The sequence below is a fragment of the Oreochromis niloticus genome, unplaced genomic scaffold, assembly GCF_001858045.2.
Source record: "Oreochromis niloticus isolate F11D_XX unplaced genomic scaffold, O_niloticus_UMD_NMBU tig00001623_pilon, whole genome shotgun sequence".
Lineage (NCBI taxonomy): Eukaryota > Metazoa > Chordata > Actinopteri > Cichliformes > Cichlidae > Oreochromis > Oreochromis niloticus.
The window spans coordinates 238,079-257,499 of NW_020327428.1; the positions used below are offsets into that span (position 1 = coordinate 238,079).

The 19,421-nt window shown below is 42.0% G+C and overlaps 2 long non-coding RNA genes across 2 annotated transcripts; both read left to right on the plus strand.

The window, feature by feature from the left end:
* The first annotated feature begins 1,747 nt into the window (after positions 1 to 1,747).
* Positions 1,748 to 2,480, plus strand: LOC112844796 (uncharacterized). Its single transcript, XR_003217546.1, has 2 exons — positions 1,748 to 1,788; positions 1,933 to 2,480. It is a non-coding gene; the product is annotated as an uncharacterized LOC112844796 (long non-coding RNA).
* A 14,079-nt stretch (positions 2,481 to 16,559) lies between these two features.
* Positions 16,560 to 19,332, plus strand: LOC109199657 (uncharacterized). The gene is made up of 3 exons (XR_002059966.1): positions 16,560 to 16,589; positions 18,438 to 18,570; positions 19,176 to 19,332. It is a non-coding gene; the product is annotated as an uncharacterized LOC109199657 (long non-coding RNA).
* Positions 19,333 to 19,421: the final 89 nt, after the last annotated feature.

Consider the following 19,421-nt stretch of genomic DNA (forward strand, 5'->3'; position numbering starts at 1 on the left):
TCTCGTCTCAATTAACCGTGTCCACGTCGCTCTCGTTGTCTCCTGCCATTATCTCCCTAATCCATCTGGTTTCCCTGAAAGTCCTTTCCACACAAAAGAAATCTCTGCGTCTTAGTGCTTCCTGTTTTACTTTGGTAGTTTCCTGTCTGGTGTGCGTCATGGTCAAGTTTGTTTGTATCACCTTCAGCTGTGTTCCCTTCCTGTGGTTCTTTCCCCCATTTGCCCACATTTATGTCTGTGTCTCCCTCTGTCCTGCATCGCGACCTCCCTCATGGCTGTGTGTTCCTTTGTGAGTTTAGTTTTGTGTTTCTCCTGGTCGAGTGTTGTATTTCTTTTTCCTTCATGCAATAAACCTGGATGTTTTTGAGTTAAAGTCCTGCCTGTGAGTCTGTGTTTGGGTCCAATCCAGCCAGAAGACTAGCAGCAGCATTTTGAACACCCTGCAGTCGTTCAAGGGAGGAATTACTTAAACAAGTAAACAAGGAATTGCAATAGTCTAAGCGAGATGAAACAAAAGCATGAATAATCATTTCCAATTCAGAGCGTGACACAATGGGACTCAGCTTAGCGATATTTCTTAAATGGCAAAAACAAGAGCGAACCAAAGATTTAACGTGCGTGTCCAGAGCTGGGTCAAAGGTAACACCAAGGTTCCTAATGGAGGATTCAATATAAGAAGCAAGAGGGCCTAGATTTTTAATCACGAGGGTTATATAATATATACTGTTCTTCTTCTCTCCCCCTTTTGCACAAGTGGAGGTTACATTTCACTTGTATAACGATACGAATAAAGAATCATGAATCTTGTTTCAACATCTGACTTCACCTGTTGACATATCTGATAACTGATATCTAATTATCTGTTAATGTTAGCCATTAATTTTGCCAAACTTAATTTTCCAAAATAATTTCATTGATAATTAACAATAATTTAGTTTTAATTTTTGTGTTGAGTTTTTATTTCTGTTTTAACTTTTTCACACCTAGTTTTAGCTGTGAGTTCAGTTTTAGTGAACTACAATAACTTTTGTGTGTTTTGTAACACTTCTTCCTGTTGGAGCGGAGCCAACAGTTTGTGGCGCAGTATTTTAAGACCGACATGTTGAATCTGTATCTAACACACATCTATACCAAATATTCATTTATAAAGTCCGCTGTCCCTGTGAATAAAAAGATCCGGAGCATTCAGTGTGTTTGGTCTGATACCCGAGTCTGATCACAAACACACACAGAAAATGGCGGACACACTCAACCTCGTCAGTAAACATTACACACTGACTTTAACGAAGAATGTCTAGTTAATGAAGAAATCAAACATGAGCTGAACAAACAGTAAAGTTCCTAAAGACAAACTGTGTCAATAGAAAATTGTACTGCTAGTCAGTATAAGCTTTTAATGATATAAGTTTGCATATGATAGAATACTGTATGTTGACCTTTTGATGACTTAGACTGTTGTCCACTACAAGACTGTTTTATAAATTCTTTCTCACAGCTGAATAAGCTGTTATTATTTCACTCCTGCCAGGAAGAGGCGAACTGGACACTCTTATCTGACGCTCCCTAACAAGAAGAGAGGCCGCGTCTTTCTGTATCCCACAACACACATGCATACACCTAAACCGCTCTTATCTTCACTCCCTACGCACTAACTTTCCTCTGCCTATGAATAGACGTATTGACTGTTGTATTATTTTTGCATATAAATAAAGACAAGTGCAAGAACAGAGCGCGCATCACAGGGCCCCCACTCTGGTGTGAGCGTTCTGTGACCGCCCTTGTATACAAGTGAAAACCACAGCGTCTGTGTGTGTTTCTATCCTTAGACTCTTAGCTGAAGAAGTGTCTTAGGAATAAATCTCTTGACATTTATTTTGGTCCTTCGTAGCCGGGGCAGAAATATCAGAACTGTTATCTGTGACTCTGTTCCAGGATCCAGGACTGATTCCTGACGCCGTGGGAAGCCAGCACCGAAGTCTGTGCACAGCCCTCTTAGACGAGGCCGAAAGCCCTGGGACGTTTAAATTCGGGTCCAGGCCGGTGTTTTTAGTCTGGTCCACGGCAGTGGGATTCAGTCTGGCGATCCGAATCACCAGTGAGACGTCTGAGGGTGAGAAACACTATTTTGGTTAGGAATCGCCATAATGAACCGACAAAATAAAATAGGTTAGGAATCGCCTTAATGAACCGACAAATAAAATAGGTTAGGAATCGCCATAAGGAACCGAATTAGTAAAAGCGCGCAAATGTCTATGTGTGTGTGTATGTGTCTGGAAGTAAGTTGATTTTACAGCACAATACGCTGCTGAACTACTTCTATTTTATTTGTTTTCTTTGCTGAGGCTCACGTACTGGTGACAAATGAGAACGGTTGAGTTTTATCTCGTAAAACTGATACCGCTTCATTTTTTAGAAGTGAAGTAGAAGGGCGTATCAGCAACCACTCTGAAGTCAAGCGTGCCAGTGACAGCCCAGCAAAATTTTTGTACAATGGGGAATAAACAAGCAAAATTAACACCTGATGAGGAATGTTTAGAAAAACAACAAACCGGAGCAGGAATAATCCAAAAGAGAGGGAGAGGAATGCGTAGGGCAGGAGCAGGGGGTAGAGGCAGGCCTAGACACACACCAAGCAGTGGTTTTAGTACTACATGCTGGAAGTGTGGAAAAGAGGGACATTTTGTACGTGACTGTAAGAAACAAAGAAGACAGTGACTCAGAACAGGATAGTAGCTCAGGTGAAGAGAACAGTTCAGACTAGGAAGAACATAATAATCCCTCACCAAGTAAAAATTAGAGATCTAAGTATAAGTTTAAAAAGGGCTGGAAACAGACCCAACTGAATACATATAAACACAAGAGGAATAAAGTGGAATAAACAAAATGTTAAATTAAATTAGAGCTTATCTCTACTGTATTCAAACTAATAAAAGCAAGGATAACAACCTGTAAACTGGTATGAACAATGAAACATAGTTGGGATGAAGACCATGCCCAGAATGAATAGAACGAAAGAAAATACATAACTCACACAAACACATATTAAATGAAATAGAGAGATGCATAAGGTATATTAAGGTTGTGTCATTGTTCAGCCAAGGAAAGTGTGTGAAAAGGAAAATGTCTCCAGCTTGGGAAGGGGTGAGACTGCAGCTCACCCTCAGCCCTTGGTGGACACAAATAAAATATAAATAAAATATTGTAATATACTGTTGCTGTTATATAAAAAGATAATAACATTAATAATAACATAATATTAATATGAAGAGGCACCTCAGTCAGCTATGATGTGAGGTGGATAATTGTTAGAAGTAATCTGCATCAAGCTTAAGGTTTGCTCAAATTCAGTATAATGACATATGAAATGAAGAAAATAAAGAAAATATGTAAACTAATTAAGTGCATAGAGGCACTTGACCTGCTCGAAAACCTGTCATCCTAGATGAGACATTGCTGAAATATAGAGCACACCTATATTAACAACTAAAAACCCTGTATACAACAGCTAAAGCTACACAATTGAGAAGCTGAATTAAATACATGGTCACTGCTAGCTGATGAGCAGGTTACACATTTTTTAGAGCAGGAGCTGCATAAGAACACATCAGAGGGAGGGAAACAGCTATTAAAGCTCAAACATGAAGCTGTCTGTGGGCTCAGTTTTTTTCCCTCACGCTTCTGATTTGTCTTTGGCAGCAGCCTTTTTGCATCCTGACTCGTGTGTAAAGCGTTCAAGCCATCAGTAACTTGTTTTTGTTTTGTTTTGTTTTTTGTTTTGTTGGGTTGAAAACTGAATACATTTGTGATCATACTTGTGGATCACAGTGACACATAATGATCAGGCATATGATTTACTAATGCAGATGTAATAACTTTATTCTAAAATTCAGGGAGAACAAACAAGAACAACATCTTCAGTTGTGTCTTGTTGTTGTTCTCTGTGTAGTGTGCTGAATTTTGTTTTTTGTTTCTTTTGTTTTTTGAAATGTTGCTTGAGTGATGACTACTGTAACTTCTGAAGTAGCTCTCACCATGTGTCCTTGATGATGATAAGTCCAGAGCCAGCTGAGAGCTGGGTTGTCTGTTTTTTGTTTTGAAATGTAATTTTTGTTTTGAAGAAAAAAAAAAGGGGGGGGAGGTTTTGTGTTTCTCAGCAAAGAACAACTACAATTTCATTTTCTGTTTTTGAGAAAGGAGAATTTATAACAATAATAATAATAAAATAAAGAGTGATGTTTTGCTTAAGTGTTGAAGCAGGCTAATACTGCAACATATAAATAAACTCCAATTATGGAGACCTGAAGTCACATGCTTAGGGCACACCCTCAGGTGAAGGCAGAAAGCTACTAAACAAAGAAAAGAAGCTATAGAAAATGCGCCACAGCCACAAACTAAGCATTCATATTCTTTCTAACTCTTAGTGAGCCTGAGTTATGACCTTGGCTCCCTGTTTTTCTGCTTCCACCAAAGGTGGGGGTGACGCTCCCGTGGCATGTGCTCTGTTCTTTTTACTATCACAAAGAGGAAAAAAAAGAGAGAGGCCCCTACTCTCTGAATACAATATTCTTTTCATAACTCGGCAGTATGAAATGTCATGAAACAGTGTAACTCACTCACAATAAATCAGCAGCGAGAGAAAGGCAACTGTTGAGAAAATGCTCTTTTGGGTGAGACGGGCCCAGAGGCCTTGCATGCAAGCTACTAACACACATACATGCAATGAAGAACAGCTTACACTACAGCACACACTATACATGCGCCTATATCCCTCATTAGTGTTAAAACAGGGAAAACTTAATAGTTTTGTTATCAAATGCTGAAGTTTATCCACTATTAACAAATAAACTCTCTGGGTTGCAGGACAACAACTTCAAAAAGAACGAGACTGGTATGACCAACCAGTGATGAAACAACAAATTTAGTGGTTAAGAGTCAAATTGTGAGATGTTTTCTGCTGATTGAATCATACAAGTGATTACTGAAGGAAGGAAAATTCCTTTTTTGTGCCTTTAAACGTGATCTTATGAATTTTAACATGTACCTGTGTTGTCCTGTCAACTTGGTGGGTTATGAGTTGATTATATTGTGAGGAAAAAAAAAAGGGGGGGGAGAGAAGGCTGACACAGGGCCTGGCCCGGTGTTTCTCCCCTCTCTGAATCACACAGCCAAAACAACATCATTTTCCTGTTCGTCTGTTTTTGTTTTGTTTTTTGTTTTTCCCTCTCTATGCTTGATTACAGGCTGCTTTGCCGGCCCTGAAAGCCGAAGCTGACCTGGACTCCTGCTCTCCCCTCTACCATCTCTGACCCTGACCAAATGCTGCAGCAGCTGGACCCATAACAACAATCTAAAAATGTCAACAGTGCTACAGGAAAGCGATCTCATGCAGCAGAGACGGAGAGTGTTAAATCCAAGGCCCGTTTCACTACACGGGGGAGATTTCCAGACAGCTTCAGCTGACAGAGCTGTGACGAGACGCCCATTAAGCCCGAATGAAAAGTAAGGCCGAGCAAAAGAATGCTGACCTTGATAACTCTGCATTTAACACTGTGCAGGACAGTGATGGACCAACACGGATGATCGGGCAGCAGAAGAAAGGGCGTGTCAGAGACAGGAGGAGCAAGTGAGGTCAAAAGGCACCTCAGAATGGACAAAACACAGAAGAAGAAAGGACTGCCCCAATTGGGGCCAGGACCAGGACAGACTGAACTTTGAGCAGCAGCAGCAATGGTCGCAACCGGACTGAAAAGGAGGAGGGCAGGACCCCAGGGCACGCTTCAGGCCGTGGTTTACCCAAAACACCAGAACAGGAAAGTGATAAACACGCCAACATACACAAACATACACATCTACACACACTGACTCAGAATGAAGAGAAACACACACCTGAACAGACGTACACTTGTTGATTGAGTGAGAAATGACACACACACACATCAGACAATGTACACTCATCAAACATGACTGATGCCCTGAACGCCTTGAGACAGATCCAGCAGGCCCAAAATCAGGACTATGTAAATAATACAAGTGACTGCTAAAAAGACTACTACTGCCTTTTCACTGTGCAATACTTTTTGTTAATAACCAACGGTGCAATAGACTTCAATACTTGAAATACTTGAAATACTTGCAATTCCTTTGTATTCTTATTCTTATTTATTCTATTTATCCCTTTTTGTATTTTTACTTTTATTTTGTGTCTTTGTAACATGTATACTGCCATGTCTAAAACTCATGATTAACCGCATAATTGTTTCCACTGTTGCTGCATACATAGCCGTGACAAATGATGATGATGATGACCCCGACCTGTTGGAACATGAAGACTTTGTGTGATTAATGATGGTGTGATAGAAACTGTACAACAAGATGTTACATACTGATATCTCACTTCAAAGTTATACTGACAACAGGAGGGAATGTCAATGGAAAATTGTACTGCTAGTCAGTATAAGCTTTTAATGATATAAGTTTGCATATGATAGAATACTGTATGTTGACCTTTTGATGACTTAGACTGTTGTCCACTACAAGACTGTTTTATAAATTCTTTCTCACAGCTGAATAAGCTGTTATTATTTCACTCCTGCCAGGAAGAGGCGAACTGGACACTCTTATCTGACGCTCCCTAACAAGAAGAGAGGCCGCGTCTTTCTGTATCCCACAACACACATGCATACACCTAAACCGCTCTTATCTTCACTCCCTACGCACTAACTTTCCTCTGCCTATGAATAGACGTATTGACTGTTGTATTATTTTTGCATATAAATAAAGACAAGTGCAAGAACAGAGCGCGCATCACAGGGCCCCCAATCTGGTGTGAGCGTTCTGTGACCGCCCTTGTATACAAGTGAAAACCACAGCGTCTGTGTGTGTTTCTATCCTTAGACTCTTAGCTGAAGAAGTGTCTTTAGAATAAATCTCTTGACAAACTGTTAAAGGAGGAAACAAAGCAAACTTACAGTTTCTTCACACCAACAACAAGCTCCACTCCACGAAGTTCAGGAAAGTGAAAGTAAACTTTGAGCAGGAAGGAAACACTCAAAGAGGGGTTTTAGGACACTCAGAAGCATCGAAGAAGTTTGTGATGCATTCAGGTAAAAGTCGGAAATTCACAAATCAACCAAGTCCTTTGTTGAACATTTATTTCTGCTGCTTTTCCTGTTTAAAACACAAACATGTGTCATCATTTTGTTGTTCTTCTTCCTGCAGTGTTTGAATATTTCAGCACTGAACTGATGTTTCTTCAAAGCTCATTTCAACCTGTTGAAGTCATGAATGAAAGTGCAGACTGAGAGTGGATCACCTGATGTTTAAGGTGTGTCATGTGACATGTTCAGTATTGTCACACGTGTCTAGATTGTCCCTGATATCATAACTGCTCAAACACTGATGATTATATTTGAAAAATTATTACTGATGGCAGCAAAGTTTGAATGGAGCTCTCTGTCTGTGCTGATTTGTCGCCCTCTGGAGGTCAAAGCACAAACTGCATGATGTCACTGTAACCACCACAGTGACAGGAAGTGTTTTTAAAAGACTGAAACACTGAAATCATGCTAACGGTTGTCGTTAGGCTCACTGACAGCAGTGCTGACACTGGCTCAGGTCAGACATCTTCGTCCTGAGGCCGCCCTTAGACCCACAGGAGCTCTGATGTGACCTGGCTTCATCAGCAGCTCATTTCAGAGCTCTGCTTTGAATCTGTGTGTCCTTCTTAAACTTAGTGTGAATGTTTCATCATGTAGAACTACTTAGAACAAAGTCTTTGGGAACATTTGGAGAACACGTTTAGGAAAGTAACATCCTGGTAGAACATTTTCTTAAAGCAAAGCAGAGCTGCAACATGACTGTGAGGATTCACAATAAGAAAGTCACAATACTTTATTATTATGAAGACTAAAGTGCACCTTAATGCTGCCAATGAATACACATGTTCTTTGTGAAAGCATGAGCACAGCTGACATGCACCACACTGACCCCACTCGCCCCATTTCTTCATCCACTTCTTGCTCTTGTGCTTGAAATGAGACGCAGACGCAGCAAAAGTCAGAGGCTCTAAAATCCACAAAAAGGGGTCTCGTTAGATCAGGATATTGATGTGATCCATAGAAAACATGGATAATACACCACTTTATTTGAAGACATCTGTAGCACTGCCTCAGTTCTGGATGTTTCCACAGACTCCTCTGTGCACCTAAAGAAAAGGTCAAAGGTCAGCAGCACATGTAGTTGGGACAATTCTTCATTTACAAACAACAGTCGCACAAACTCTACAATTATTTTCCTCCAATGACGACTTTTCACTTGCAGAAATGGTCCTGTGTGATTTCTAGGCTGTGATATAAAAACTAGTTCCTAATGGCAGCGATTCACTCAGTAAACATGTGTTTCCTTCACCAACCTCACACACAGATCCAATAAGATCAGGAAGTGGGCAGTATAGTACAATATGTGTTATTTTGTACTGTGCTGCCCAAACTAAAGATCTGCTGAAGTGTTGGAAATGATTCAGATGTTTATTTTGGACGATACAGCAGAAGATCAGACATGAAAGTGGAGATAACACAGAAGACCTGCAGCAAAGGGTCAGAGGTCAGACTGGGCCACGTGATTCAACAATGAGCCAATGATCATCAAGTAGTGACTAAAGCAGAGCCCTGACGTTCTGACATTTATCACACAGTTAGAACAAATGTCTGCTGATGACTTCATCTCATGAAATGACTGATAGATGTCAATTCATTGATCAGCTGAGCTGCTGCTGCTGATCTTCATCGTGCACAGAAACATTCAGCTTGTTTCAATCAGTAAATAACTCCCACTACTCTCAGTTTGAACTGTTCCCACTCAAAATGCTGTCAGAACAATGATTGTAGCGGCAACCTTCGGTCCTTCTTTGCCGCTTCTGCAGGACGTAAAGTTTCTGACTCGTGCTCTTGTTAAATCGCTTGGATGCGTTCCGGTAGCAAAAACGAGGCGAAGGAAAAAAGGGCAAAACATTTATTCTCCATACAAACCGAAAAGTAGAAACAAATGAATCTGGTGAGAGCTCCGTTTACATTCCCTTTATGTTACAACAAAAAATAACATTAAACGGCGACAGTCAGAAAACTGTTGCTCCACGTCCTGCTTGCTAGCCTAACCTTTCTTCCCCCCCCACATGCGGGCAAAATACACACCCCCTTTACGACATCTATCAACACTTTACAACAACACAAAAGACTAACAAAGCAGGATTAATTTATGGAGCACAGCATATTACATTATAACATAAAATAATGAAGATTATAACTAGGAACTCAAAGATCATAACAAATACTTAAATATGGCCTGACGTAATTGAGTAAAATATTGCCCTGAACTGTCTAAGCTCCAACATCCTGGCCCCTAATTGTTCTTGTGAACCACAAAACAATTACTCTTATACATATATGTAGGTTGTTCAGAACAACAAATCAAACTTCCAGATAACGAACAGACAAATATACAAAGTACTTGAACTGCCCATATGGCACATTAATGTCCTTATTCCAACAGAAACTTCTTTCTGCCTTGTTACAGCTGGAACTCTTCTTAACCTTCAAACTGGAACATATCTTCATGGATGCGTGTATGTGTGTGTGTTGGGGAGTTTAGGGAATGGAGTCAGAGGTTCAAGCACATGACTCACCGTAGGAGACTAGCCTTTACCGCTGTCTCTTGAGTGATATGTAGAAGGGGCGCTACATATCACACTCTAGCAGCACACAAAGCTTCGCCACAGGTCGTAGGAGAACGTTTTTGCTGGTTTTCATCTTGGCCTGACGAACCCGACCTTTGGCATCCTCAAACGTCTGAATCACTCGACCCGTTACCCATGAATTTCTTGGAGCGGAATCATCCACGATGAAGACAATATCACCTTGACTGATATTTCTTCGTGGTTGGGCCCACTTTTGTCTCCTTTGCAAGTCTGGCAGATACTCCTTAATCCATCGTCTCCAAAACAAATCTGCCAAGTACTGGACTTGACGCCATCTACGCCTCGAGTACGAGTCGCTCCTGCTGAATACTCCAGGAGGTAGCGGAGTTTTGGCTTTCATCAAAAGCAAATGGTTTGGCGTCAAGGGCTCCAGGTCATTCGGATCGGTAGAGACTCTTGAGATAGGGCGGCTATTGATAATCGCCTCTACCTCACACAGCAGCGTGTGCAGACTCTCCTCATCAAGGATCTGCTGCTCCACAACAGAGCTGAGCACTTTGCGTATTGACCGTATCTGCCGTTCCCAAACTCCTCCGAAATGCGAGGCAGCTGGGGGGTTGAATATCCATGTGATCCCTTTAACTAACAAGGCTTCATGAATCTTTGCATTATCCAAAGCACGCACTGCTTCCCGCAGCTCCCTCTCTGCACTTACAAAGTTTGTTCCATTGTCAGAACGCATCAACTGAACCTGTCCCCTCCTAGCAATGAACCTCCGCAATGCATGAATACAAGAGTCCGTGTCCAATGAATTTGCCAGTTCAATATGCACAGCCCTCACTGTCAAGCAGGTAAAAACTACACCATACCTTTTGATCATAGACCTCCCCCTTTTGACTTCAAAGGGACCGAAATAGTCCACACCGACACTCGTGAATGGTGGCTCATCGGGCGTGAGCCTCTCAGTAGGAAGATCTGCCATGATCTGACTTGCCGCTTTCCCATGATGCCGTCTGCAGACAACACACTGGGACAAAATCTTCCGGACAGCAGCATGGGACCTTAGTATCCAGTACTTCTGCCGTACCTTTGATAGGACATGATTCCTGCCACCATGTCCAAGATCCTCGTGAGCAGATCTGAGAATGAGAGTGGCTATATGCTGATCCTTAGCCAAGATTGCAGGGTGTTTTATCTCCTCTTGCATGCTAGATCTGCTCAATCTGCCGCCCACTCTCAGAATGCCATCTTGTACAACTGGCAACAACTGACAAAGAGGGCTATCCTTTGACACTGTCTTTCCTTGTTGCAGCTTGGCAATCTCTTCGCCAAACCGCTGCCCTTGACTGAAGCGCACGATCTCTACTTCCGCCTCAGCCATGTCACTCACAGAAAGTGGCAAGATGGGAAGGTTAGCTTTGAGGTGTGTCATTTGCTTCTCCTGCTCCAGCCTTTGACTTCCTACATTCAACCTTCCATCATAGAGATTCGCTTCTAAATCCTTCCTCTTTTGAGCGAGAAGCTTCAGCACGCCTTTTAATCTCAGGACCCATGCAACGGCTCTTTTAACCCGATGCCAGCTTGAGTAATGATGAATGAGCTGAGAGGTGGCGTCTGCACCTTCTTCAACCATAAGAGCATATACTGATGCTTCTTTGACTTCTGGGTCATTACAGATTGGCTGGCATACACTGTCTGGCATTTCTGGCCACTCCATTTCTGGTTTCGTGATGAAATCTGGACCCGTGATCCATGTCTTTGCCTTGAGAAAGGCACCAACACTGAGCCCTCTGGAAGCAAAGTCTGCAGGATTGGCCGAGGTGTTCACATATCGACACTGAGAGACAGCTGATCTATCCTTAATGGCAGCAACTCGATTGGCAACAAACGTACGAAACCTCGCTGTTTCATTCTTGAGGTACTTAATCACCGACGTGCTGTCCGTCCAAAAGACAGACTCCTCCAATTCCAACTCCAGTTCGGCTCTTACCATCCTGTCCATCTTTGCTGCCACCACTGCAGCAGTAAGCTCGAGTCGTGGTATGGTAACTGGCTTCAATGGTGTAACTCTGGCTTTACCAATAATGAAAGCACTATGTGGCTGGTTCAGATTGTTTTTTGAAACCAGGTAGGTGGCTATGCCATACCCCCTTTCACTTGCGTCGGCAAAGTGATGAAGTCGAGCTGAAGTGATCTTGCCAAGGTTGACTGGTCTCACACATCGGTCTACCTCAAACCTAGCTAAGTGGTGCAAACTGCCGACCCATTGTTGCCACTGCAGAGACAGAGCTTCTGGCATGATATCATCCCATGCATGCTTTGTTCTGCTTAGCTCTTGCAGGATGTGCTTCACTGGCAAGATCAGAGGGGATAAGATCCCAAGTGGGTCATATATAGTGCTTACCATCGAAAGCAGTCCTCTCCTTGTGAGTGGTTTGCTCTCAACCAGAACTCTGAATTTCAGCGTGTCAGACTCCACACACCACTGAACCCCTAAAGCTCTTTCAATAGGGAGGCAGTCCCTTTCAAGATCGAGCTCCTTGACTTCTTTGGCCCTGTCATCCTCAGGTATAGATGCAAGCACCACTCTGCTGTTGGAAATCCACTTAGTGAGCTTGAAACCTCCTGCAGCGCATAAAGCCCTGAGGTCCTGAATCAGTGAGATTGCCTGCTCTTCAGTGCCAACAGATTTCAGGCAATCGTCCACATAAAAGTTCCTTAGAACAGTGTTCGTTGCAATATGGTTGAACCTCGCCTGATTGTCCTCAGCACACCTTTACAGCGTGTAGCATGCACAGCTTGGTGAAGAAGTTGCACCGAACAAGTGAACTACCATTCTGTATTCCTTGAGGCCTTTACCAAGATCTCTCTGTGGCCACCACAAGAATCTCAACAGATCAGCATCTTCAGCGGGAACCCTGACTTGATGAAACATGCCTTCAATATCAGACATGAAGGCAACTGGCTCCTTCCTGAACCTGATCAAAACACCTATAAGGGAATTGGTTAAGTCTGGCCCCTGCAACAGCTGTGAGTTCAGTGACATGCCTTGATACGTGGATGCACAGTCAAATACCACTCTTAACTTGTGCTTGGTTGGGTGGTAGACCCCATGATGTGGGAGATACCATATTCTGCTACCACTTTTAGAAGTTTCTGCCACGGGAACTTCTTCGGCATAGCCCCTTTCCAGTGTCTCTGTCATGAACTTTGTGTACTCTTGATGAAACTCACTGTCTCTTAACAGCCTCCGTTTCAGGCCTTCTGCTCTTTGTACCGCCACAACACGGTTGTTTGGAAATACAGCCCCCTTGTTCTTTAAAGGAAGGCCAATGGTGTAGTGACCGTGAACCTGCTTCACTGACAGTGACACAGACTCCATAAATTGTCTGTCTCTGGCTGACATTTCCATTTTCTCGGACAACTCATGCTCAGGGAAGTCATACTTCATTTGCTGCTGCGAGAGCTCCTCTAGCTTTGTCACCGATATCCTGTTCACCATCACCGGTGGCCACGCAACAGCTCCTTGAGCAATACCCTCTTCTCTTAGCAGAGGTCCATTAATCGTCCAGCCTAGTGCAGTTTTTACAGCATATGGGCCATTGCCCTCACTGTTGATAACCTTCCAGGGCTCAAGCGCCTTTGGTACATTCGTTCCTATTAACATACCAATTTTTCCATCAATCTGCTTGAGCTGAACCTCCTTCAAATAAGGCCATCTGTCCACATCGCTTTGTTGTGGAATGTTCTCCTTTGTTACTGGAATCTCTGCCTGTGTGAAAACCTGGGGAATCTTCAAAAAGTTGTCCTCATCCAAACCACTGACCTCGAGACCTGTAACAACATGAGTACTGATTGTCGCTTCTTTTCCCATGGTGCGGAGCAGAATGTTGGACCTTTTTCCTGTGACGTGTAAATCCCTCATCAACTCGTCTGTACAAAAGGTTCCAGTGCTTTCTGGGTCTAAGAATGCATGCGATTCAACTGTTGCGTTGCTCCTTGAACATCTGACCTTCACAGGCACAATTGAAAGCGCACAGACTGCTTCGCCAGCCTCGGTACAACCGCATGTTTCACTGCCTGCTGCTGGAGAAAAACTTGCTGCTGGTTCCCTGATACTTTTAGCATCACTATCAGGAGGAGAGTACTGCTCCTTATGCAGAATGGTGGGATGTTTCTGAGAACAAGTCTCACACGTGTGTCTTTGCTGGCAACCCTTACTCAAATGCCCCTGTGACAGGCAACCAAAACACAAACTCTTTGATTTGAGGAAATCAAGCTTTTCTCTGTGGGGCTTTTGCTTGAGGAGTCTGCAGGTATTGAGGTTATGCCCTCCCTTATGACAGAAAAGACACTGCCTTCCACCTGTAGAGCCTACATTTTCCCTTTCCCTCTTTGTCTGCTCAGCACTGTTTGACACAGGTGCCGTATTAGTAGCAAAGATGCTTTCCCTCTCCTTGAATTTCAGAGCATTCTCTCTGCATACCTTTGGTTTGCCCTTGTCTCTTGACAAAGTGGTGTCCTGAATGTTACCAAACAATGGGTGAGAAGCGATCTTTGCCTGCTTCTCTACAAAACTGACCAGATCAGCGAATCTAGCTCTCATTGCTGTGCGTTCTTGAATGTCACAGGCAAAACCCCTCCACCTTTCCCTTAATTTAAAAGGAAGCTTGGAGATGACAGTTCTCATACTAGTAGGGCTATCCATCTCCTCAATGTACTCCATGCTGTCTACTGTGTTACAGCAACTAGTGAGGAACATATCAAACTCCGTCAGTGCATCACCATCCTCTGGCTTGATTACAGGCCATTTTAGAGCTCTTTCAATGTAGGCTGAGGCAATAGTATATTCATCCCCAAAGTGCTTGCGCAGAAACCTCTTGGCTTCAGCGTAGCCCCTGTCAGGATGCATGTGCGAACAGCTACGAACAAGAACCTTGGGTCTCCCTTGGGTGAACTGCTCCAGGAAGCGCAACCTATCTCTATTGCTGTCTGTCCTTTCCTCAATCCCATCCTCGAATGCTTTCATAAAAAACCCAAACTCCAGTGGATCCCCACTGAATACTGGGACATCCAAAGGAGGGAGAGTGGATGCTTTCTGTTGTTTTAGTAGAAGCTCTGTACTCTCGTTTTGTTGCTTCATGACATTCAACAAGTCTTTAACATCAGCCATCCTGCCTTGACTAGTAATAGACTGGCTATTATCCTTCTTACTCAATGGATGAGGAAGCCTGCTACTCCTTTCTGAGCCCTGCATTACTTCCGACTCACATTTTCGACAAACATCTCCATGTTCTCGCTGAACAAAACCAAAACTGGCCCCAATATTTTGGCCCGGAGCTCTTTGGCAGGCAGCCATTTCGTTAACCAAGTCAGCAGAAGTGTTATGGGCTGGCTCCTTCACAGTCAGCACCTCAAGCTTTGTGCTAGCTGCAGCAATAGCTGTTTGCAAGTCCCATTCCTCCCTTTTCGCCTTAAGAACAGCTTCTTGTCTGTCAATCTCCATCTTTTGCTTTAAGGCTTCTGCACGCGCTACCAGAGCAGCCCTTTCTGCCTCAATCTTTAGCCTGGCCGAATATGTGGTCGAAGACACAGCAGAAGAGGTTCGGCTGCTTCGATGTGCTTTACTGTGTCTGGACGATATCGCTGAAGCACTGTCTGCAGGCTCAACTTCAGCATCAATCATTCTTGCTTCATCTACTTGCATTTCCACTCTTTTTAACCATCTCTCGACTTTCTCCACAAAACTTCTCAAATAGCTAGCCTTTGGCTCATACCACTGTCTGATCATGAAGAAGTTCTGACTCAGTCAAGTGACTTTTAACTGCATCGTTGTTTTCACAAAACTCAATATACATTTTTGAGAAGTCAGTGGCTAATTTAACAGACACTTCCTCAAAATTGCCATCATCTTCCATAAGGTCCTCAATCTCTTTTATCTTTCTAGTAAGATAACCCAACTTGGTTTTCCTTGTCACTTTAAGCTGCTGACGCTTTTCCTCTTGTGCTTTAAAGGTTGGCTTTGAAACTCTTTTTTCCTGCTGCTCCATATTAATTGCGCTGCCACAAACCTTCCAATGCAATTAATCCTTTACACCAGCCATGTACCTCTTAACTTTACAGGAATTTTCACAAACCTTAAAGCAGGCACAGCATCTTACTTTTCAGATGCGGGGCTCTCTTACTGCCGAAAGGATCCGGGAAACACTGGAAGACTGAAGCAGCATCCTCTTTAACGTCCTCACTGGTAAAGCACTTTTTCCCGTTTTCCCTTGCCGCGCCGCGGGCCGATTAACTCCGTGCGCCGGTGACGTGTGCGTAATCCTCTCACTTTCGGAGCAGTTTTCTGACTAATGTAGCGGCAACCTTCGGTCCTTCTTTGCCGCTTCTGCAGGACGTAAAGTTTCTGACTCATGCTCTTGTTAAATGGCTTGTATGCCCTTCGGTAGCAAAAACGAGGCGAAGGAAAAAAGGAGCAAAACATTTATTCTCCATACAAACCGAAAAAATACAAAACAAATGAATCTGGTGAGAGCTCCGTTTACATTCCCTTTATGTTACAACGAAAACAACATTAAACGGTGACGGTCAGAAAACTGTTGCTCCACATCCTGCTTGCTAGCCTAACCTTTCTTCCCCCCCCCACCACATGCGGGCAAAATACACACCCCCTTTACAACATCTATCAACACTTTACAACAACACAAAAGACTAACAAAACAGGATTAATTTATGGAGCACAGCATATTACATTATAACATAAAAATAATGAAGATTATAACTAGGAACTCAAAGATTGTAACAAATACTTAAATATGGCCTGATGTAATTGAGTAAAATATTGTTCTGAACTGTCTAAGCTCCAACAGTGACTGATGCTGACCGTCTCTGTGTGAAGGTAATGAAGCAGTCCTTAATATTTTCCTGGCTAACATGAGCAGACTGTTAAACTTCAGCTTTTTTGTGATTGTGTGTTTGCTGGTTTAAATAATTATTCCAACTGTAGCCTATTTTTTTTTTTTTTTTTTTAAAGATGGCTGCAGACACGACGTTCACAGTTTAGTTCAGTTCTTGAACTAAAGTTAGTTAGTTGAAGCGTCAAGTTTCTTTTTTTCTCTTTAGTTTCTGGAAGTTTCAGCTGCTGTTTACAGCTGGATGTTTGTAGTTTGAAGGAAAAAAGACTCCATGACGAGTGAGTTTAAATGTTTTCAGTGATGATCTTTAGAAAAATAACAGTTTTCAGTACAGTACTGAATATTGAATTTATAACATTTTAAGTAGCGTAAAAGATTTTTGACAGTCAGCAGGACCAAGATGTTTGTATTTATTTAGAAAAACAAACAATAATCTGCTAAATTATTGTTATTATGTTATTAAAACATATCACTATCATAGGATATATCTCTTTTTTAAGATAAAGGTTCTTTGACATAGGGCTCGGCACACACATCGCTGTGCTGTGAAACCATTCATTTCTACTGTCTGTGCAGGGCAATAACGCTTTCTACAAAGCTGCAGCACAAGTGCACCAGCGAGGAGCACTGTTTTACATGCATATACAGTGACCTCCAGAGCCCTTTAATAAAAATATGTATTGCTCATTTATAAATAACGAGTTTGACTATCCTGACTAGTAAACAGTGTGTCGTTTCCACAACGCCGATTTCGTCCCGAGGTCCACAAAGTCGTTGAAAGGAATGACTCAAATGTTCTGGAAGTTGCTGCATATGCATGTATATATTTTGCAGGGAGAACTATTTCTGTCAGCTTGGCTGGCTCTGATTCCTCCTCTGCTTCCAAGCTAACATGTCTGTTAATTTGACATATTTTGCTGCATCCATTTTTAGTTTCTTTTTCTTTTTTCCTTCTAGCTTTTCTGCTCCGCCTTTGAACTTTTATTTTTTCACCTTCGTCAACCACAACCACCACTTTCTCAATTTACATACTGAGCTATGTTCTGAAAGATGCATGAGTGCACAAGGGAGGTAGTGCACTCACTTCCTTGTGCATTCACGCATCTTTCAGAACAGAGCTCAGTGTGTAAATGTACAAGGAAGCTAGTGGAGAGGCTGATTATGTTAAGAGATATGACTAGCCAGTTCACTGTCATTGATGAAAATGAACAAATGGACTGCTGCCAGTGTTTGCAAGGCCACTGCACAGCAGCCATTTAACCCCATAACCTGTATAATTAGATCAACAAAGAAAAATGAATTATTTTGACCCATTGGCTTACAAGTGTGTCAACCTACTGCACAAAAGCCCAGTATGCCATATATGCCATTCCAGCCTTGATAAGCCCATTGACTCCACATGTTAGGGCCATAGTAATGAAATGGGCTTTAAAATAAATGGCGATTTTAAACCAGACGACAAATTTGTGCAGTGGTAAGGTCTGGCTTGTTTCTTAAACTAGCAATCCTATAGTGCCTTATTACATCCTGGCTGAATTATTGTAATGCACTGTATGGTGGAGTTGCCCAGTCTTTCCTGTCACTTCCCCTGTTGGCTCAAAATGCTGGTCCACATCGTCTGACTGGAGCATGTAAAAATGAGTATAGTAGACCTATTCTGGCATCACTCGGTTGACTACCTATGCACTTAATTTATTTATTTTTTCAATTCCTTTATTGATCTAGCCCCACCTTACCTCTCTGAGCTGACCGTAATAATTTGCTCTCCTGATATTTAGACTGTAGTATTGATATTTTAACCTTTGCCTTGCCTTTCCCTACACTCTTGTCAGAGCTCTCAGGTCATCTGACCAATTCCTCCTACTTATGCAAAAATCTAAGCAGAAACTCGGGAGACAGAGGCCAAGATTTCTGAAGATCTAACTCAAGAAGAGAGTCATCTAGGATTTTCTTATTATACCACAGGTACATCTGAGGAAAGTGAAGAGTAACTGAGCTGCAGCTCTGGCAGCCACCAGTATTTTCATTTATTTTTTAAATTAGTGTGTTCTCAAATATGGGGCTTTGTAAGCATGCTGACATTGTTTTCTCTATTTGAACTAACCAATACTGAGTCCATTTTTAATATCTGTCCCAAATTGGAAACCCTGATTCATTTCAATGGTTAGAAAGGGCAATGAAAATAGTTTGATTTCAATGTGTAAATAAATGTATTGTATATGAAAAAATATACAATAAAAATATATGTGCTATATATAAAATTTATAAAATTTGAGTCATAAAATTCTATAATCTTAGCAAATAGATATGATGATAAACAATGATTTACAGCTGGTATAAGATACTAATTAGTTTTTGGTTTTCTTTTTAAAAAATTACAAAATGTGAAAAACGATTGTCTCCCATTTGTAACAGGATATATTCACTGACACAAAAATGTGATGAAAAAAGTATAGTGAATTGTATGAGGAGATCTTGAAGTTCATAACAAATCATTTGGACTCATTCTATCATTTCTGTGGCTTTTGCTTTGGTTAAGTATCAGTTTAACAGGATTTTACATGTCTTAGGTTTGACCAAGTCTGATTTTCCACCCCACTCCCAGTACTCCCACTGCTTCCTCCCACCACTCTGAACATGAAGGTTGAAGTTTATAAAAGGCTCGTGTATGGCTGCATCTTCTTACTATTGGCTGCCATCATCTTCATGACATATTTCAAGGCCATCCTGGAGGTGAGGACTCGGTTTTCATTTGTTTGTCTGTTTTATAATTTTTAATTAGAAAATGTAAAAATGGACAAGACATGGAAACAGTG